The following is a 23,509-nucleotide window of genomic DNA, read 5'->3' on the forward strand; positions in this document are numbered from 1 at the left end:
CAGAAAGATCATTCCAAACATAAATATACTGAGGTGGTACAAATAAAAACAGAAGGGTATGTTGCAGTCACAGAGAAAGAGCAGTGTGCAGGTGGGGGGAAGGAAAGATGGGCTTGGTGGGGGGATCCCATTGGAGATGGCAGAAGTTACAGAGAATTATGTGCTGGATGCGGAGGCTGGTGGAGTGGTAGGTGAGGACAAGAGGAACCCTATCCCTGGTAAGGTGGCGGTTAGATGGGGTGAAGGCAGAAGAGATGCGGTTGAGGGCAGCATTGATGGTAGAGGAAGGAAAGCCCTTTCTTTGAAGGAAAGAAATCCTTAGCTCTGGATTGAAAAGCCTCATCATGAGAGCAGATGTGGTGGAGACAGAGGAACTGACAGAAGGGGATAACATTTTTACAAGTGACAGGGTGGAAAGAGGTATAGTTCAGGTAGCTGTGAGAATCAGTGGGTTTATAAAAGATATCAGTTGATAAACGGTCTCCAGAGATAGAGACAGAGAGATTGTTAAAGGGGAGGGAGGTGCCAGAAATGAACCAGGTAAATTGAGGGCGGGGTGGAAGTTGGAGGCAAAGTTGATGAAGTCATTTTATTCATCTCACATTCCCTTCAATTTTCCTGCACTCTAGTGGTTAGTGTATTACAGTGTTAGCATATTACAGTGTATCGCAGCTATTCCAGTGCTAGTGAGCTAGTTTCAGTTTCACTGTATCTGTGAGGAGTTTAAATAATCTCCTTGTGCCTGTATGGGTTTCCTCTAGTTTCTTTAGATTTCTGCCATATTTCAAAGATGTACAGGTTAGTTGGTTAATTGAGTGGCAGGGGCTTGTTGGGCTGGAGGGACCTGTTACCATGCTGTATCTCAAGCAACCAAACTGTTTGTCCGTGGTAGAATGTGCAGCTTCACACTACGTCACTGGAGGTGAGAATTGAACCTGGATTGCTAGTTGTGTCACTGTGCTCCCCTATGCTGTGTACATCCTACAGCAGCTTCAATGAGTGGCGAAATGGATTGCAACTGAGCTGACGTAGAGAGTTTATACCACCTCTGACAGAACCTGATAAACACATTCTAGGTGTTTTCGGCAATACAGGTTAAAGAATTCAGCCCATGCCAAAAACAAAAATGCCATTTGGTTAGGTCAGTGGAAGAGACATTTCAAATGGCAGTGACCAATATTTTCAACACACAGAAAACATTGGAGGAACTTAGTACATCAGGCAGCATCAAGTCTTCATCTGATGAAGAGTTTTGTCCCAAAATGTTGACTGTTTCAACGTTGATCATCAAGGACCTCCATCAACCAGGCCATGCTCCCTTTTTGCTGCTACCATCAGGAAGGAAGTATAGGAGCATTAGGTTCCACACCACTAGGTTCAGAAAAGTTATTACCCTTCAACTATCAGGCTGCTGAACCAGTGTGGATAACTTCACTTACCTCAATACTGAACTGATTCCACATCTTTTGGACTAACTTTCAAGGACCCTACATCTCATGCTTTCGGTATTTATTTATTTACCTATTTCTGTATTTCACAGTTTGTCATACTTTGAATTTTGTTTATCTCTGTCCACAGATGCTGTCTGACCTGCTGATTTCCTCAGGTATTTTGTGTGTGTTGATCCAGATTTCTAGCATCTGCAGAATCTCTGTCAAATACTTCATATAGTTTTCTTTAAGGTGGTTGTATTGCGGCATGGAATGTGGCTTTTGACAATGCCATCACATTTCCAGGCAGCAGGAAGGTCACATCATAAAACAAGGAGCAATGAAATTGCAGATACCGAAAATCTGAGATAAAACACTCTGCTGAAAACACTCAACAGGTCAACAGCATCTATGGAAAGAAAAACAGTGCCAGTGAAACTTTATAGTAGCGTATATGTATTTGCACTGTACTGCTGTTACAAAACAACAAATTTCATGACAGATGTCAGTGATAATAAACCTGATTCTGATTCTAACCTTCCTTTAAGACCCTAAGTCCCAGCATTTTCTGTTTCCATTTTCTGTTTTTTTAATTGTGCATGTGAAGTGCAGTCAGAACAAAGTATGGATTGTTTTGAGTGTTGTAGCCAGTAATTGGTTACAAAACGTCCCTATGCCTGGCTGTATTGAATGTAGTCCTGAGTTGGCAGGGGAGGAAATCTTGCTTTGAAGTCTGGTTCCATGGCTGGGCAAAACTTCAAAAATGTAACCTAATTAAAAATAACAGAATATTTTTAATTATTTACTTTTACTTGGAGACATAAAGCAGAACAGGCTCTTCCAGCCCAACAAGCCACTTCGCCAGCAACTCACCTATTTAACACTAGCCTAATCACAGGACAATTTATAATGACCCTTTGGACTGTGGGCAGAAACCAGAGCACCCAGAGGAAACACACTTGGTCACAGGGAGAACATACAAGCTCCCTACAGATGGCGCTGGAATTGAACTCTGATCTCTGATGCCCTGAGCTGTAATAACCACTGTGATACTGAGGCTGCCCAATAGCATGGTGCCTTACATCTTCTGGATCCACCTATCATCCGCCAGCTCCTGCTCCACCCCTTCCCCCCTCCCCACCTACCCTTTTAACACTGGCTATCTCCCCTCTTTCTTCCTGTTCAGATGAAGGGTCTCAACCTAAAAGGTGGACTGCCCATTTCCCTCCATTGAGATGATGCCTGACCCACTTTGCTCCCCCTGTGTTTTGTGAGTTACAGTGGAGACTTATCACCTGGCTTCTCTGGTTCTTAGAGGAGGGTACTAGCTTACTACTTCCTCTCGTTGTGGTCTATTTGGTTATCTCTGGAACTGCAGTGATATGTATGGGAATCCACCTCATCATGCACACAACTACACTCGGCACTCCTTTTACAGCTTCCTTTGAGACTTTCCTATTAAATGTAAAGCCTACAATGGAAAACGTCCAGCTCAGGATAGCTTTGTGCTGTAAATCTGTAGCAGCACACACACAGTGCTGGAGGAACTCAGCAGGTCAGGCAGCATCTATAGAGAGGAATAAACTCCTGATGAAGAGTCCTGGTTGATTCTCTGTTCCTCTTCAAAAAGCTGCCTGACCTGCTGAGGTCCCCTGGCATTGTGCGTGTGTTACTCTGGATAGTTTCTTGTTTGTTTTACCCTCCTAAAGTACTCAAATAAATGAAGTCAAGTCTGTGGATATTGAAATTTTAATTATTTATTTATTGAGATACAGCATGGAACAGGCCCTTCCAGCCCTTTCAATCCCCTGATTTAATCCTAGCCTAATCACAGGGCAATTTACCGTGACCGATGAGCCTATCATCCAGTAAATCTTTGAACTGTGGGAGGAAACCGGAGCACTAGAGGAAACCCAGGAAGTAACGGGGAGAACGTATAAACTCCTCACAGGCAGCGGCAGGAATTGAACCCGGGTCACCTGAACTGTAAAGCATTGTGCTACCATGCCGCCCTAATCTGGAATAAAAGCAGGAAATGTAGGAAATGTCTCAAGCAGCATCTGTGTTTCGTGAGTTAATGTCTCAAGTTGATGAAGTTGCGTCAGCTATTATAGGTTTTAGACAAGTACGGATGCAGGGAAGGGGGAAGGCATGATGGAAAGAAGGGAAGACTGTGAAGTGTGGAGGTAAAGAAAGTCCAAGAGTCGTACAGCACAAAAACAATAGCCTTTACTTTCTTCGAAGTTTGCGTAGATTTGACATGTCACCAAAAACTTTGACAAACCTCTATAGATGCACAGTGGAGATTATCCTGACTGGTTACATAATGGCTACATATGGAAACACCAAAGTCCGTGAACAGAGATGTCTGCAGCCCAGTCAATCACAGGTAGAACCCTCTGCACCATTGAGCACATTTACATTTACATAGAGCACTGCCATCCATCATCAAGGACCCCCATATTCCAGGCCTGGATCTTGTCTCAGTACTGCCATTGCACAGGAGGTACATGGGCCTTAGGTCCCACACCACCAGGTTCAGGAACTGTTATTCCCCTCAACTATCAGGCTCTTGAACTGATGTGCATAACCAGTACATTATGGAGTGGATGGGAGTCATTGTCCAAGATGGCATGCAACTTGGACAGCATCCTCTTTTCAGCCACCACCGTCAGAGAGACCAGTTCCACCCCCACAACATCACTGGCCTTACGAATGAGTTTGTTGATTCTGTTGGTGTCTGCTACCCTCAGCCTACTGCCCCAGCACACAACAGCAAACATGATAGCACTGGCCACCACAACCTCATAGAACATCCTCAGCATCGTCTGGCAGATGTTAAAGGACCTCAGTGTCCTCAGAAAATAGAGACGGCTCTGACTCTTCTTGTAGACAGCCTCAGTGGTCTTTGACCAGTCCAGTTTATTGTCCATTCGTATCCCCAGGTATTTGTAATCCTCCACCATGTCCACACTGATCTCTTGGATGGAAACAGGGGTCACCGGTGCCTTAGCCCTCCTCAGGTCCACCACCAGCTTCTTAGTCTCTTTCACATTAAGCTGCAGATGGTTCTGCTCGCACCATGTGACAAAGTTTCTCACCGTAGCCCTGTACTCAGCCTCATCTTCCTTGCTGATGCATCCAACTATGGCAGAGTCATCAGAAAACTTCTGAAGATGGCAAGACTCTGTGTTGTAGTTGAAGTGCGAGGTGTAGATAGTGAAGAGAAAGGGAGACAGGACAGTCCCCTGTGGAGCCCCAGTGCTGCTGACCACTCTGTCTGACACACAGTGTTGCAAGCGCACGTACTGTGGTCTGCCAGTCAGGTAATCAATAATCCATGACACCAGGGAAGCATCCACCTGCATCACTGTCAGCTTCTCAACTAGCAGATCAGGGCGGATGGTGGTGAACGCATTGGAGAAGTCAAAAAACATGATCCTCACAGTGCTAGCCGGCTTGTCCAGGTGAGTGTAGACACGGTTCAGCAGGTAGATGATGGTATCCTCAACTCCTAGTCGGGGCTGATAGGCGAACTGGAGGGGGTCTAAGTGTGGCCTAACCATAGACCATGAACCTACTGGTGTGTGACCTAAGACTCCTGTACCTCCTGCCCAAAAGGCATAGCAAGAAGAAAGCCTGGCTTAGATGATGGAGATCCTTGATGATTAAAACACTTCTTTCCTGTGGCAGTGCTCCATGTAAATGTAGGGAGGGCTTTTCCTCTGATGGATTAGACTGGAAAAAATGCCAGAGCACTCTGTAAAAGTGGGCCCAATGACAGTGTTTAAAACACATTTGAGCAGGTAGAAAATGTTATGAGGGAATTAGGCCAGATGTGGGTAAACGGGACAAGCTCAGATGGCCAGCGTAGTCAGAATAGAAGCAGAACGTTTGATTTCTTTTTCTGTTGCTAATGAAGATTTGTCTGCACATGTGTTGAGTTCACAACCTGAACTCAACACATCTCAACCTACTTTCAAGGACTTTTTACAATTCATGTTCTCAGTATTATTTTGCTTTATATTTGCAGAGATTATCTTTGTTTGCATATTGGGTGTTTGTCATGCTTTGTTTATGTATACTTTTTCACAAATTCTATTATTCTTTATATTCCTGTAAATGGCTGTAAGAAAATGAATCTCAATGCATTATTTGGTGATAGTTCCTCTACATACTTTGATAATAAATTCACTTTGCTGACCTCACAGGCTAATCCTCTCATCTCTTAAATCAGCTGGGTGAATCTCCTCTGTACAGCCTGCAAAGCCAGTATGTCCTTCCTCAAGTAAGCAGACCAGAACTGCACACAGTACTCCAGGTGCAGCCCCATCAGAACCTTGTACAATTGCAGTAGAATTGCCCTGGTTTTAAATTCAATTGCTCTATCAACAAAGGCCAACATTCCACTTGCCTTCTTGATAACCTGTTGCCCAGAGGGTGGTGTGAGTATAGAGTGAGCTGCCAGCCGTAGTGTTGGACAGAGGTTTAATTTTATCATTTAAGACAAGTCTGGCTAGGTACATCAATGAGAGTGGTAAGGAGGGCTATGGCTTGGGTGCGTGTAGATGGGACTAGGCAGGAAAATAATAAAACATGGATGAGATGAGCCAAATAGCCTCTTTCTGTGCTGTAATGCTCTATGACTCCATATGAATTTACTATAAACTTGAAAGGAAAACATTTACAGTGTTTCAATTGAATGGTTCTATTGTAGATCTAGCACTGACACAATGGGCTGAATGTCCACCTTCTGTATCTATCATTCTGTGATGATATTCAGTGCTTTATTATCTGTTATATGTTCTCTAAATTTTAATTGCTTCCTCATTTTTCAACCATTTGTTGCTCCATTGCTCCAGGCTGTTTAATAGCTTGTTATTTTTCCTCACTGCAGCTTTATTTCTTCCTTTAAACTTTGCTGTTTCCTAAACTTGGTTGGTAGTATTGTCAAACATTGAAGAGTCATGAGCGTGAGCTGTTGCCCTGTGGTTGGTGAGAAACTGTCAGAACTGTCACCATCAGAGAATTTCCTGACATCCAGAAATCAACAGGAACTGTAGGGAGAGGGAGTGAGTCACAGGTCTCTGCTCCTTGTCTAATGCTCTACAACTTCACTCTGGGGTGTTGCTGAGGGATAAATGTTAGCCAGTATGATTGGTAATCGGTTTATTATTGTCATGTGCTGAGGGATAGTGAAAATCTTTGTTTTGCATACAGTCCATACAGATTATTTTTTCTCATTGGTGCATTGAGGTTGTACAAGGGAAAACAATAACAGAGTACTGAATATAAAGTATTACAGTTACAGAGAAGGTGCCGTGCAGGCAGATAAAGGGCACAAGGCCTTAATGAGGTAAATTGTGAGGTCAAGATTCCATCTTATCATTCATCATATAGTTATCCTCATGATCTTCAGAGTTGTAACTTAGGACCTTTTATCCTCATCTGAGAGAACAGGCAGTGTTTTTGTTTAAAGTCTGCAGTAGGAAAATGACACACATTCTGATAACCCTGCATTCCCTCCTCAATGCAGAAGTGTGGCCACTGGAGATTGTGTCCTGAAGTCACTTGTCCTGCATATATCTGATTGTACACCAACACTGGCAGGATGCTTCACACACCCACCACCCTCTGTGTAAGAAACGTATCTCTAGCATCCCCCTATACTTTCCTCCAATCACTTTAAAATTATGCCCCCCTCAAATTAACAATTTCTGCCCTGGGAAAAGGTCTCTGGCTGTTCACTGATTTAAGCCTCTTATCATCTTGTACACCTCCATCAAATCTCCTCTCATCCTCTTTCATCCCAAAGAGAAAAGTCCCAGTGAGAGCCTATCCTCAAGAGTCATGCTTTCTAATCCAGGCAGCATCCTGGTAAATCAATTCTACACCCTTTCTAAAGCTTCTACTTCCTTTCTATAATGAGACAACCAGAACTAAACACAATACTCCAAGTGTGGTTTAGCCAGGGTTTTATAGAGTTGCAATGTTACCTATTGGCTTTTGCACTCAATCCTCTGGCTAATGAACAAAAGCCTCCCCATCAACTTGTGAGGCTAATTTACGAGGGAGCTAAAAACAAAGAACCCCAAGATCCCTCTGTTCCACCCAACTAGTGAAGACCAACACACCATACACCTTCTTAACAACCTTATTAACTTATTTGACAACTTCAAGGAATCTATGGATGGGACTTCAAGGTTCTGATTTTCCTCCACACCGCTAAGAATCTCAACAGTGCCAAGAAATTTTTGGCTCTGCTAATTCGATCAGTAAAATTACACCAGATGGAGATTAGACCATAAGATATAGGATCAGAAGTAGGCTACTCAGCCTATTGAGTCTGTTCCGCCATTCAATCATGGGCTGATCCAATTCTTCCAGTCATCCCACATCCCTGCCTTCACTCTATACCCTTTGATGCCCTGGCAAATCAAGAACCTTTCTATCTCTGCCTTAAATACTCTGACTTGGCCTCCACAGCCGCTCATAGAAACAAAGAAATATAGAAAACATACAGCACAATACAGGACCTTCGGCCCACAAAGCTGTGCCGAACATGTCCCTACTTTAGAACTACCTAGGCTTTACCCATAGCCCCCTATTTTTCTAAGCTCCATGTAGCCATCCAGGAGTCTCTTAAAAGTCCCTTTCATTTCTGCGCCCACCGCTGCCGCCGGAAGCTCATTCTACACACTCACCACTCTCTGTGTAAAAAACTTACCCCTGACGTCTCCTCTGTACTTATTTCCAAGCACCTTAGAACTATGCCCTCTTGTGCTAGCCACTTCAGCCTGGAGAAAAAGCCTCTGACTACCCACACGATCAATGCCTCTCATCATCTTATACACCTCTATCAAGTCACCTCTCATTCTCCATTGCTCCAAGGAGAAAAGGCCGAGTTCACTCAATCTATTCTCCTAAGGCATGCTACCCAATCCAAGCAACATCCTTGTAAATCTCCTCTGCACCCTTTCTATGGTTTCCACGTCATTCCTGTAGTGAGGTGACCAGATCTGAGCACAGTATTCCAAGTTGCGTCTGACCAGGGTCCTACATAGCTGCAACATTACCTCTTGGCTCTTAAACTCAATCCCATGATTGATAAAGGCCAATGCTCCATATGCCTTCTTAACCACAGAGTCAACCTGTGTAGCAGCTTTGAGTGTCCTATGGACTCGGACCCCTAGATCCCTCTGATCCACCACACTGCCAAGAGTCTTACCATTAATACTATATTCTGCCATCATATTTGACCTACCAAAATGAACCACCTCACACTTATCTGGGTTGAACTCTATCTGCCACTTCTCAGCCCAGGTTTTGCATCCTATCAATGTCCTGTTGTAACCTCTGACAGCCCTCCACACTATCCACAACACCCCCAACCATTGTGTCATCAGCAAATTTACTATCCCATCCTTCCACTTCCTCATCCAGGTCATTTATAAAAAGCACAAAGAATAGGGGTCCCAGAACAGATCTCTGAGGCACACCACTGGTCACCGGCCTCCATGCAGAATATGACCCGTCTACAACCACTCTTTGCTTTCTGTGGGCACGCCAGTTCTGGATCCACAAAGCAATGGATCCCATGCCTCCTTACTTTCTCAATAAGACTTGCATGGGATACCTTATCAAATGCCTTGCTAAAATCCATATACACTACATCTATGGCTCTACCTTTATCAATGTGCTTAGTCACATTCTCAAAAAATTCAATTAGGCTCGTAAGGTACGACTTGGCTTTGACAAAGCCATGCTAACTATTCCTAATCATATTATGCCTCTCCAAATGTTCATAAATCCTGCTCTCAGGATCTTCTCCATCAACTTACCAAGCACTGAAATAAGACTCAATGGCCTATAATATCTTGGGCTATCCTTTCTCCCTTTCTTGAATAAGGGAACAACATCCGCAACCCTCCAATCCTCCGGAACCTCTCCTGTCCCCATTGATGATGCAAAGATCATCGCCAGAGGTTCAACAATCTCTTCCCTAGCTTCCCACAGTAGCCTGGACTACATCCTGTCCGGTCCCAGTGACTTATCCAACTTGATGCTTTCCAAAAGCTCCAGCACATCCTCTTAATATCTAAATTTTCAAGCTTTTCGGTCCATTGCAAGTCAGCACTACAATTGCCAAGATCCTTTTCTGTAGTGAATACTGAGGCAAAGTATTCATTTAGTACCTCCGCTATTTCCTCCAGTTCCATACAAATTTTTCCATTGTCACATTTGATTGGTCCCATTGTCTCACGTCTTATCCTCTTGCTCTTCACATACTTGCAGAATGCCTTAGGGTTTTCCTTAATCCTGTCTGCCAAGGCTTTCCCATGGCCCCTTTGGGCTCTCCTAATTTCATTCTTAAGCTCCTTCCTGCTAGCTTTATAATCTTCTAGATTCCTATCATTACCTAGTTTTTTGAACCTTTCGTAAGCTCTTCTTTTCTTCTTGACTAGATTTACAACAGCCTTTATGCACCACAGATCTTGTACCCTACCCTCCTTTCCATGTCTCATTGAAATGTACCTACTCAGAATCCCACGCAAATATCCCCTGAAGATTTGCCCCATTTCTTCGGTATGTTTCCCTGAGAACATCTGTTTCCAATTTATGATTCCATATTCCTGCCTGATAGCCTCATAGTTCCCTTACTCCAATTAAACATTTCCCTAACTTATCTGTTCCTATCCCTCTGCATTGTGATCACTATCTCCAAAATGCTCTTCCACTGAGAGACCTGACACCTGACCAGGTTCATTTCCCAATTCCAGGTCAAGTACAGCCTCTCCTCTTATAGGCTTATCTACATATTGTTTCAAGAAAACTTCCTGAACACACCTAACAAACTCTACCCCATCAAAACACCTTGCTCTAAGGAGATGCTAATCAATATTTAAGAAGTTAACATCTCCCATCACGACAACCCTGTTATTATTACTCTTTTCCAGAATCTGTCTCCCTATCTGCTCCTCAATGTCCCTGTTACTATTGGGTGGTGTATAAAAAACACCCAGTAGAGTTATTGACCATTTTCTATTCCTAACTTCCACCCAGAAGCTCTGTAGACAACCCCTCCATGACTTCTTCCTTTTCGGCAGCCACGCTCTAAGCTCATCCGTTTTATTCATAATACACCTCACATTAAAATAGACACATCTCAAACCATTGGACTGAGTGCGTCCCTTCTCTATCACCTGCCTATCCTCCCTTTCGCACTGTCTCCAAACTTTCTCTATTTGTGAGCCAACCTCCTTTTCCTCCATCACTTCAGTTCCATTCCCACCCCCGAGCAATTCTACTTTAAACTCTCCCCAATAGCCTTAGCAAATCTTCCCACCAGGATATTGGTCCCTCTCGGATTCAAATGCAACCCATCCTTTTTGTACAGGTCACACCTGCTCCAGAAGAGGTCCCAATAATTCAGAAATCTGAATCCCTGTCCCCTGTTCCAATCCCTCAGCCACGCATTTATCCTCTGCCTCATTCCATTCCTATGCTCACTGTCACGTAGCACAAGCAGTAATCCTGAGATTACTACCTTTAAGGTCCTGCTTCTCAACTTCTTTCCTAACTCCCTGTAGTCTTTTTTCAGGACCTCTTCCCTTTTCCTACCTATCTCATTGGTACTAATATGTACCACGACCTCTGGCTGTTCTCCTTCCCACTTCAAGATATCGTGGATGTGATCAGAAACATCCCGGATCCTGGCACCTGGGAGGCAGACTACCATCCACGTTTCTTTCCTGCATCCACAGAGTCACCTATCTGACCCCCTAACTATAGAGTCTCCTATCACTGCTGCCATCCTCTTCCTTTCCCTACTCGTCTGAGACACAGGGCCAGACTCTGTGCCAGAGGTGCGACCACTGTTGCTTCTCCCAGGTAGGCCGTCCTCCCCAACAATACTCAAGCAGGAGTACTTATTGTTAAGGGGGACAGCCACTGGGGTACTCTCTAGTACCTGCTTCTTGCCCGTCCCTCTCCTGACTGTTACCCACTTCTTTGTCTCCTGTGGTCCTGAGGTGACCACCTGCCTATAGCTCAACTCTATCACCTCCTCACTCTCCTTGACCATAGGACCATAGAACTATAGAACATTACAGCACAGAAACAGGCCTTTTGGCCCTTCTTGGCTGTGCTAAACCATTTTTCTGCCTAGTCCCACTGACCTGCACCCGGTCCATATCCCTCCATACACCTCTCATCCATGTACCTGTCCAAGTTTTTCTTAAATGTTAAAAGTGAGCCTGCACTTACAACTTCATCTGGCAGCTCATTCCACACTCCTACCACGAAGGTCATCAAGCTGCAGCTCCAGTTCTCTAACGCAGTCTCTAAGGAGCTGCAGCTCAACATATCTGGTGCAGATGTGGACTTCCAGGAGGCTGGGAGTCTCCAGGACCTCCCACATCTGACACCGAGCACAGAAAACCGGCCTCACACACATACTCTCCGTCTTTATTTTAAACAGATAACCTACCCTCAACCCTTTATTGTCAAACCCTTCCTATTCTGTCTCCCTCTATTCTGTCACACACTCCTCCAACACCCGCTCTGTAAATCTGTCTTCCTTTTAAACTCTTCCCGCTGTTCTTACAGGCCGACCTCCACGCACTTGTGCAGTTGTGCCTCGTTCAAACTGCTGAAGAAATAACTGTCATCTTTTCAACTCTGCTCACTTTTAAACACTTCCCGCTATTCTCACTGGCTGACCTCCACACGCTTGTGCAGTCGTTCAGATCACTCGTGGTAACAAATTCCACAGATTTACTACCCTCTGACTAAAGTATTCTCTGCATTTCAATTCTAAATGGACATCCTTCAATACTGAAGTTGTGTCCTCTTGTCCTAGAATTCCCAACCATGGGAAGTAATTTTGCCATATCTAATCTGTTCAGGCCTTTTAACATTCAAGATGTTTCTATGAGATCCCCCTCATTCTCCTGAACTCCAGAGAATACAGCCCAAGAGCTGCCAGACATTCCTCATAGGTAACCCTTTCATTCCTGGAATTATTCTCGTGAATCTTTTCTGAACCCTCTCCGATGCTAGTATATCCTTTGTAAAATAAGGAGCCCAAAACTGCACACAATACTCCAAGTGTGGTCTCACGAGTGCCTTATAGAGCCTCAACATCACATCCCTGCTCATATATTCTATACCTCTAGAAATGAATGCCAACATTGCATTCCCCTTCTTCACTATCGACTCATCCTGGAGGTTAACCTTTAGGGTATCCTGCACAAGGGCTCCAAAGTCCCTTTGCATCTCTGCATTTTATAACCATATAACTAAATAACAATTACAGCACGGAAACAGGCCATCTCAGTCCTTTCAGTCCGTGCCGAACGCTTACTCTAACCTAGTCCCACTGACCCGCACTCAGCCCATAACCCTCCATTCCTTTCCTGTCCATATACCTATCCAATTTTACTTCAAATGACAATACCGAACCTGCCTCTACCACTTCTACTGGAAGCTCGTTCCACAGAGCTACCACTCTCTGTGTAAAGAAATTCCCTCTCATGTTACCCTTAAATTTTTGCCCCCTAACTCTCAACTCATGTCCTCTTGTTTGAATCTCCCCCAATGAAAAAAGCCTATCCACGTCAACTCTATCTATCCCCCTCATAATTTTAAATAACTCTATCAAGTCCCCCCTCAACCTTCTATGCTCCAAAGAATAAAGACCTAACTTGTTCAATCTTTCCCTGTAACTTAGGTGCTGAAACCCAGGTAACATTCTAGTAAATCTTCTCTGTACTCTCTCTATTTTGTTTACATCTTTCCTATAATTTGGTGACCAGAACTGTACACAATACTCTAAATTTGGCCTTACCAATGCCTTGTACAATTTTAACATTACATCCCAACTCCTATACTCAATGCTCTGATTTATACCAAAAGCTTTCTTTACCACCCTATCCACATGTGATTCCACCTTCAGGGAATTATCCACCAATATTCCTAGATCAATCTTTTCTACTGCATTCTTCAATGCCCTACCATTTACCATGTATGTCCTATTTGGATTATTCCTACCAAAATGTAGCACCTCACACTTATCAGCGTTAAACTCCATCTGCCATCGTTCAGCCCACTCTTCTAACTGGCCTAAATCTCTCTGCAAACTTTGAAAACCTACTTCATTATCCACAACGCCACCTACCTTAGTATCATCTGCATACTTACTAATCCAATTTACCACCCCATCATCCAGATCATTAACATATATGACAAACAACATTGGACCCAGTACAGATCCCTGAGGCACACCACTAGTCACCGGCCTCCAACCTGACAAACAGTTATCCACCACTACTCTCTGGCATCTCCCATCCAGCCACTGTTGAATCCATTTTACTACTTCAATATTAATACCTAAAGATTGAAGCTTCCTAGCTAACCTTCTGTGCAGAACCTTGTCAAAGGCCTTACTGAATCCATATAGACAACATCCACTGCTTTACCCTCATCAACTTTCCTCGTAACCGCTTCAAAAAATTCAATAAGATTTGTCAAACATGACCTACCACGCACAAATCCATGTTGACTGTTCCTAATCAGATCCTGTCTATCCAGATAATTATATATACCATCTCTAAGAATACTTCCATTAATTTACCCACCACTGACATCAAACTGACAGACCTATAATTGCTAGGTTTAATCTTAGAACCCTTTTCAAACAATGGGACAACATGAGCAATATGCCAATCCTCCGGCACCATCCCTGTTTCTAATGATTTTTTGGAATATTTCTGTCAGAGCCCCTACTATTTCTACACTAACCTCCCCCAAGGTCCTAGGGAATATCCTGTCAGGATCTGGAGATTTATCCACTTTTATATTCCTTAAAAGTGCCAGTACTTCCTCCTCTTTAATCATCATAGTTTCTATAACTTCCCTACTTGTTTCCCTTACCTTACCCAATTCAACATCCTTCTCCTTAGTGAATACCGAAGAAAAGAAATTGTTCAAAATCTCCCCCATCTCTTTCGGCTCCACACATGGCTCTCCACTCTGATTCTCTAAGGGACCAATTTTATCCCTCACTATCCTTTTGCTATTAATATAGCTGTAGAAATGCTTTGGATTAATTTTCACCTTACTTGCCAAAGCAACCTCGTATTTTCTTTTAGCTTTTCTAATTTCTTTCTTAAGATTCTTCTTACATTCTTTATATTCCTCGAGCACCTCATTTACTCCATGCTGCCTATATTTATTGTAGATATCTCTCTTTTTCTGAACCAAGTTTGCAATATCCCTTGAAAACCTCAAACTTTTAACCTTTCCTTTCAATCTAACAGGAACATAAAGATTCTGTACCCTCAAAATTTCACCTTTAAATGACCTCCATTTCTCTATTACATCCTTCCCAAAAACAAATTGCCCCAATCCACTCCTTCTAAGTCCTTTCACATCTCCTCAAAGTTAGCCTTTCTCCAATCAAAAATCTCAACCCTGAGTCCAGTCCTATCCTTCTCCAGAATTATATTGAAACTAATGGCATTGTGATCACTGGACCCAAAGTGCTCCCCAACACATATTTCATTCCCTGACAGAATATTCAACATTGCCCCTTCTCTAGTAGGTTCTTCTATGTATTGCTGCAAAAAACTATCCTGCACACATTTTACAAACTCCAAACCATCCATCCCTTTTATAGTATGGGCTTCCCAGTCTATGTGTGGAAAATTAATATCTCCCACAATCACAACCCTGTGCTAATTACAAGTATCTGCTATCTCCTTGCAAATTTGCTCCTCCAAATCTCGGTCTCCATTAGGTGGTTTATAATACACCCCTATAAGTGTTACTACACCTTTCCCATTCCTCAATTTTGAATTCTCTCCCCATCTAAATAATACTCTGCCCGTTTATTTCTTCTACCAAAGTGCATGACCATACACTTTCCAACATTGTATTTCATTTGCCACTTCTTTGCCCATTCCCCAAAACCTCTAAGTCCCCTAAGCCTCCCTGCAGGCTCTTAGTTTCCACAACACTACCTGCTTCTCCACCCATCTTTGTATCATCGGTAAATTTAGCCACTATTCCATTATTACATATCATCTTCACAATGCCAGACCAGAGTCAAACTCACCAGGGTCTTCTTTTCCTACTGATTCTGCCAAGCCCATTCCCTTGACTGTGGTTTCGCTAGATAGTAGGTAGGGACAGTGGATATCTCATTCATCCATTCAAGCACGTCACTAATTAGATGACAAAGCATTTGGCTAGTTTAATAACATATCTTCTGAGTAAAGATTACATGCTCTTTTCACTGTTTAGCATGCAGCATTCACTAGTACTTCCAGGTGAGTGGGCGTCAGGCCTGTTGTTTTGGCCTGGGTCTTGTCCGATTAGTAGTCCATAAATAATTGTAGGAAGTCTATTGTTAGCAGGATGGTCAGGCTACGAATATTTTTGGCAAACGATTTGAAATTGCTTAAGCCCAGGAAATTCATTACGTTGTTATTCTCTTTGGGCTATAGACCTCTGGCTCCTACCACGGACCCAAAGAAACTGTTGACTGGGTGCCAACCAACTCCAAAATCTGTCTGGCCACATGTTGGTACTTGGCCCTCTTCTCACCATAGGCATTCTGGATGGCTTCATTGTTATCTTTGAATCTTACTGTGACATGACCACCTCCACCTTTCCATTCTTTCACTACATGGAAGCCATAGGGTGTTGTTTTCATCCCTCATGTGAGGCTTGATGAACACCTCCTGTCCGTAGTCCACAGCCTAAGATTTTAGCAGAGCGACTATCTTATTGTGCCTACCGATTCTAGAGTTCCTAACCACCAGAAACCTACTGGAGATGTGTGACAAGGTCTCATTTGTCAACCCGCATCTCCTGCAGGATCACACTACATCTGTCCTACCTTTATTTCTAGTGCAACTTGTTGCGTATTGGCCACACTTCAGGAGGACAGCATTTATAACTTGGTGGTCTTTCCATCCTGATGTCTAGCCATCCAACAGTTCGAAACCTTATCATTTTTGAAGTTCTTAATCCCCGATCCCCGATATTTTAATTGGGCCTACTTCTCGAACTCCCTTGACCTCCAATCTATGTTGAATCCTGCTGTTTCATTTTCCACCATGACCAATCCGATCACGATTTCTTCTAGTATGTTATCCAACTTATCAGCTGCCATTGTTTCCTCTTCTGGGACCCTATTCTCCCCTATCACATCCTTTAATACCTCCAGACTCATTAATCTTCCTACCACTTCCTGGTTCTCTTCCTGGCCACCTCTAGAGAGTGTTTTATGATGGTGTCCTCCAATCTCTCTACTGCCTGTCTCTTGCTGATTATGGTGGTTGGAATTTGTATTTCCAATTTAGTCTAGCAAAGACCGCCATCCTTACTTCTGGAATATAAGATTCTGTCTGTTGGATCCTGGGGAAGATGAAGGATTTTCTTAGGGGTTCTCCTGATTAATCAGTTGAGTACTTTCAGAATGTTTTGTGAAGTCTCAGCAAGGGTTAAATGGAAATACACTCTTGGAATGAGGAAGGTTTTGAATAGTTCGACTTTCTGGGTGGGTTTTAATTTAGCTTGTTTTAAGCTGTTGAACCATCACTCCAGTTTCGCATTCCAATTATCACTTGAAATGCCACACCATGGATCTACACGCACTCCCAGATACTTCTTGATGTTCCCTTGGGGGACGGGGGGGAATATAGGATATTACTTCCCAACTGAAGCTCCATGCTCTCTCCATGTTGTAGAAGGTCTTCCTGGTCCAGATGAAGTGAAATCCCTTAGTCTTCTTCAAGCTTACCTCCAGCCTGGTAGATCTACAGAATGAAACTAGAATTTCAATATTTTTCTTCATTCCCTAGTGGAGTCACTGACAATGGTGATGTCATCCACGAAGGCGAGTGCGGTACATCGAGATCTTTCCTCTGCTCTGATAACATCAACTCCATTGTGATGTTAAACAGAATGGGCGAGAGAGGATCATCTTATTTCACTCCTCTCTTGATGTTGATTTTCTCCGATTCTACGATGGTTGACGTATTATTTTACAGATCCATAATAAGGTCTGTAAACAGTCTCGGAGTACCCATCCTTTGTAATGCCTTCAGAATAAGCTTGTGGCCAATAGAATTGAATGCCTTGGCCAGGTCCACAAACAATACTGCTACATCCTTATTCCTTCTCTTGAATCCCCTGATGATGTTTTCCAAGATGGTTATATTCTCATTGCATCCCTGTGTGTTCTGCATAAACTCTGTCTAGGGTTTATGCTAATGGACTTACCAAGGCATTATGGAATCACCTTGGTGAACACCCTTAAGAGCATTAGACCAATTGTTACTGGTCTCAAGTTGTCCAAACTTCTTAACTGGTCGGGGTCATCCATTTTAGGAATTAACACTGTCCAGCTCCTTTTCAAACACTCGGGAATGCTACCTGACTGGAGCCAAAGTGAGAGAAGTCTAGGCAGGGTTTCTGTATTTTCATCCAAGATGGATGGGATGTTCTTTTTTGTTAGGCCATCGGGGCCTGGGGCACTGTCCTCCTCGATTGCCATTAGAGCCGACTTTACTTTCTCTAATTCGATTTTCCTAAGTAGGTTACACTCATCCATTTTACCGGAATACTTTTCGAGCTTACTCAGGTCCGCCCTATTGTTGGCGGTCCCGAGTCTCTCACTGAAGCTCCGGAAGACAGTTTCTTTATTCAAGAGACATTGGCTAAGGCCGTGTGCCCCCATTATCTGCCTAGCCAGTGCCTTACGATCCTTCTCATACAGCAGTTGGTATGCTTTACATATGTTTTTCTTCTGGGTCGTTCTTTGTGCATTACCTGTATTCAGTCTGAGTAGTACATTGTTTGTCCTCAGGTCCCTTTGTCTCGTGCAACGAGATTTCACAAATCTCTTAACTAGGCTCATGGAGATCTGTTTGATCAGACTGATCCCGGTAGTGAAGTTGGCGTTGCTCCTCCTGTCACTTATCAGGTTTTCCACTTCAAGTCCCTCCACGATGTCACGTGGGATCCTACCGGGATCGCCCTTCATGATGTTTTTAGATTTAACTTTCAAAGAGGAGTCCGCTGGCTCTGAAATCTCTTTATTGTGTTCTTCCGACAGTTGAGCTGCAGCCTGACTAACTTCCTTTAGCTTATTTTTCTCCAAGTGTCTACGTTTATCTGAGATTTGCTTATTCATTTTAGTTGTTCAGGTTTTGCCAATCTCCAGGTTGATGACTCTCATCCCCCTGAACTTCTCTTCTATTTCCACCATTAGGCTGACTTTGTTTGTCCAGATCTCCTTCCTTCCTGGTTTCTTCTTGACGAGGATCTCTTCCCCTTGTTTAAAGTTCCTAACCTCCGGGTGGCAGTGTCTCTCGTGTTATCCCAAACCGCTCTTGGTCTTGAAGGAGACCTTGCATATCTCACACTGGAAAGGCTTATCCACTGGTTGTAAATTGGCACCCTTACACTTCCCAGAGCGGCATGCAATCAAGTGAAGTTTGCCTACCTTTTTGCATTTAGTACATCTTATTTGGTGGTTTTTTTTTCAGGTGGGCTCTTAATGCCCTGAGCGTGTCATAGATGTCTGGACACTGCTCAAACAGGCATTTTTATTTAGAGAATGTTCTTTAGAGATTGCTGCCTTTCTCCTGTTGACCTGTGCTCTCTCTGGGCAGAGCACATATCCACTAAGTCACTGCACTTGTCCTTTTGAAGTGGAAAAAAGGAGTCAATTTGCTATGTTGGAGTATGCAATCTCCCAGTCAGAGCAACTTTACATTAGTGTGTAATGCAGCATTTCAGGGCCTCTGTGAAATATGGTTTAAAATCCATTAGGTGACCTGTGTCAGAGGGAGAATGTGGAGTAAATTGCATTTGTGATCACAGCAATTGCATTGGTATTATTGGTGTTGTTCTCCATTGCCCCGTGTCTTTGTTTTGTTCTGTCACTGTTCCACTTGACTGTCTGCTGTCTGGATGACTTGCATTACAATCCAGCCACAGCTGTGCTTTGAACTTAATAAACCAGGCACTGAGACAATTTATGCCGACAGAGCTGCTGTGATACCTTAGCTGTTTTAAATGTTGTAAAGAGAGCAGTGGCATTTCTTGCCTGTTTCCGCTGTACAGTGAGGGAGGTAGGGAGAGAAGCTGCAACGTGCTATTGGGATTTGCTGTGGTTATTAGTCACTTCAACTGTACAGTCAGGTAGGTGGCAGCGACAAGAGACAGAAGGCAAAAACAGATTGGTAAAGTCAGCCGGGAACATGAAACAAGTAAATGAGAGAATGAACAGATGTGACAACGGTGTTGCAGGGACAGTCCATCATGAAAAATTCTAACAATAACTGGATTGTTCAATTTAAACCCATCATCACTTTGAGGAGCAGAGGATGGGTCAGATGCACAGAGGGTGGGGCAGCTGTTCTTGACCAGGATGGTTTGGACCCAAATGTAGGAGTATCTGGAGCTAGGATCAAGACAAGGTGTCAAACTGGATCAAGTACTGAACACAAAACAAATGCCAGTGGAAATCACTAGCAGGACTTACGATTGAGCACCGAAACTCAGTTGAGGTGCTCTTTAAATACTCGATTCCTGGCGCCCAAAACATGATTGTCAATTAGTGGGATCGTCCTGAATCCTTAAAGGGGCACCACCAGCTGTCCATACTCTGGAGAGTTAGAGCGTCTAAATTCTGGAAACTGGTTGTGGTTAGGATCATCTTGTAACACTAGAGCGGGGATGAGTGGTATGATTGACCATAAGATCATAAAACATTCCTAGGAGCAGAATTAAGCCATTCAGCCCATTGAGTTTTCTCTGCCATTCCATCATGGCTGATTTATTGTCCCTCTCAACCTCATTCTTCTGCCTTCTCCCTGAAACCTTTGACACCCTGACTAATCAAGAAATTAATGTTAAGTGTGGAGGATCAGTGAGATCTTGAGGTCTGTGTCCATAAGACACTCAAAGCTGCTAAGCAGGTTGACAATGTTGTTAAGAAGGTGTATGGTGTGTTGGCCTTCATCAACTGTGGGACTGCGTTCAAGAGCCATGAGGTAATATTACAGCTATATAAGACCTTGGTCAAACACCACTTGGAGTACTGTGTTCTCCATCACCCAGGACATACCCTTTTCTCTTTGCTTCCAGCATGGAGGAGGTACAGGAGCCTGAACACACACACTCAACATTTCAGCTTCTTTCCCAAACCATTAGATTTCTGAATAGACAAGGAACATGTACGCTACCTCACTATTTGTTCCTCTCTTTTTGCTCTACTTATTTGATTTATTGTTTAAATATATTTTTTAATTGTAATTTATAGTTTTTTATTATTATGTATCGCAACGTACTGCTGCTGCAAAACAACAAATTTCACGACATGCCGATGATATTAAACCTGATTCTGATTCTGAGTCCAAGTTATTGTAGCAGGAAACTGTTTCATAGACTTATAAAAGTAGGATAGAAATTGTCCTTGAGCCTGGGGGGACGTGTTTGCTGACTTTTGTATCTTCTGCCTGATGGAAGAGAGGAGAAGAGGAATGTCTGGCATGGACAGGGTCTTTCATGATGCTGGAGCTTTTCTGAGGAAATGAGAATTCTTAGGAACTGTTGGTGCTGCATTCATCCAGGGTGATGGAGGCCATTTTCTGGGCTTCCTGACTTGCAAATGTCTTTGAGTTGTCAGGAAATGGGTCCTCAGCAGAGGACACCACACTCTTGTAGCCGCTCCGTTTATATCGATCATAAAAGTCTTCTCCACAACCTATGATGCCCATGTCCACCAGAATCATTGATTGCAGCAGTGAGAGATTGAGCACTCTCACTAGTTTCACAGGTTTTTGGAGTCCTATCAGGTACGCCATCAGGGCCTGATGCCTTGCAAGGGTTTACCTTCTTGAAAGATGTTCTGATCTTTCTGACCGGTTTCTGAGACAGAGATCACACGTTCACCAGATGCTGCAGGGGTTCACAAAGCTGTAGTTTTATTCTCCCTTTCAAGATGTGCATAAAAGACATTCAGCTCATTGGGGAGTGAAGCATCACAGCCATTCATGATGTTAAGTTTTGCCTTGTAGGAAGTAATGGCCTGCAAACCCTGCCAGAGCTGATGTGCATCCGATTCCTCTCTAACCCCAATCAGAATTCTTTTTACATCCTTAAAATAGCCTCCCGTAGGTTGTACCTAGATTTCTTGTATAGTTTCGGATCACCGGTCTTGAATGCCACAGATATAGAGCTCAGTAGACTATGAATCTTCTGGTCCATCACAGCTTTTAGTTTGGGCATAGCTGGTGTATTCTCAAAGATGCAGACTATTTCACACAGGTTGTCGTGTAGTACAATCATGGCCAATCTTTGCTGGCCTTAACTCCTCTTCTGATACCAGTTTCCTGTAACCCTCAATTCCTTGAAGTTTCTCAACCTGAAACACCAACTGTTTATTCCTCTCCATACATGCCTGACCAGCTGAGTTCCTCCAATATTTTGTCTGTGTTACTCTTTTCATCTTTCATATTTCTAAATCCTGGAACTTCCTGTCCATCAACAACAAGGGAGCCCCTTCAGCACTCTCTTGCAGTGGGCAAGTGCATCAGGTGCCAGTTAGTGCAATAAAGTTGCAATTTTTATAAAAGAAACAGCAAATCGGCCTTTATCCAACTCAAAACGGGGTTTTAGATAACCCATATTTGTACAGAGATTAAAACTAACCTGATATGCTCATGTTGATTCTCTCTCTGCAGATGCTGTCTGGCCTGCTGAGTATTTCACTACTTTCTGTTCTTATTTCAGATTTCCATCGTCTTTAGTTCGTGGATTTTGGATATTTGTTATGTCTCAATTAAATAGAGGTGGATGTGACTATTTTGGATTTGGGAGCTGAATACATTATTTAATTTGCTGATTAGATGTAGACACAGTTCAGCTCATCATGGGAAGCAGCTTACCCTCTATAGAATCTGTATATTCTCTTTACCGCTTCAGTAACGTAGACAGCACAATTGGAAACTCCACTCCACTTATACTCTCTCTCCCCTCCCCTCACCCATCGAGTAAAAGACACAAAAGCCTGAATGCACATAGCACCAGGCTCAAGAACAGCTTCTATCCCATTGTTATCTGACTCTTCAATGGACCTCTTGTATGATAAAATAGATTCTTGGCCTCACAATCTACCTCGTTATGATTTTACACTTTATTGTCTACCTGCACTGCACTTTCTCTGTAACTGTTACACTTTATTCTGCATTGTTACTGTTCTACCATGTTCTACCTCAGTGCACTGTGTAATGATCTGATCTGTATGGACAGTACGCAAGATAAGCTTTTCATTGTATATGTGACAATAATAAACCAAAACCAATATCAATATATTGCTATAAAGGCCAGCATTGATTTTCCATCCCTAATAAGACAGGAAGCCGTTTCACTAGTTAGGGTCAACCGTATTCATAGAATCATAAAATATAGAAATGCGCTCAGCAGCCCATCAACTCTGAGGATGGGGCATGTCTTGAAATCAGTCCATTTAATGCATGCCCTGCCCTGCATGGAAAGTCTACCTGGAAAACATTGTCTGCAAGGAACATGAATGATCCTCCTGCTTCCTTCCCTTGATCGCACCCGCCATTTCCACCAACCCTTTTCTCATCCCCTTGTATTACCTCACATTCCCTTCACTCATCTACATCCTGTGCAGGACAACTTAGTCTTTGGGATGTGGGAGGAAACCAGAGCTTTTGGGAGAAACCCAAGTGATCCAGGAGAATGGATCAGACAGCACCCGTGGTCACACTTGTAGGAGCCATGAGGAAGGGGCTTCCGTATTAGTGCAGACTAAAGCTGGACTTGTAGTTAGACCAGGTAGGTATTTCAAATTTCCTTCCTATTCAGAAAGACAACCCACTAATTCCACAGTCATCAATACTAACACTCAGTTTTTATACAGATTTATACAATTATTTGTGTTAAGATGCAAATGCTAAGCTCTGGAGTGCAGTCCTCAAGTAATAAACCCACTGTGTTACTGTACCCATCTGTATCGTGCTGAGTCATCCTGT

General features: G+C 43.2%; 1 protein-coding gene across 6 annotated transcripts in view; it reads left to right on the forward strand.

Annotated features, from left to right (window-relative positions):
• Positions 1-23,509, forward strand: part of LOC140738519 (unconventional myosin-XVIIIb-like) — a 680,390-nt gene that overhangs the window by 267,591 nt on the left and 389,290 nt on the right. The window lies entirely within an intron of this gene.

Source organism: Hemitrygon akajei, chromosome 14 (assembly GCF_048418815.1).
Source record: "Hemitrygon akajei chromosome 14, sHemAka1.3, whole genome shotgun sequence".
Taxonomy (NCBI): domain Eukaryota; kingdom Metazoa; phylum Chordata; class Chondrichthyes; order Myliobatiformes; family Dasyatidae; genus Hemitrygon; species Hemitrygon akajei.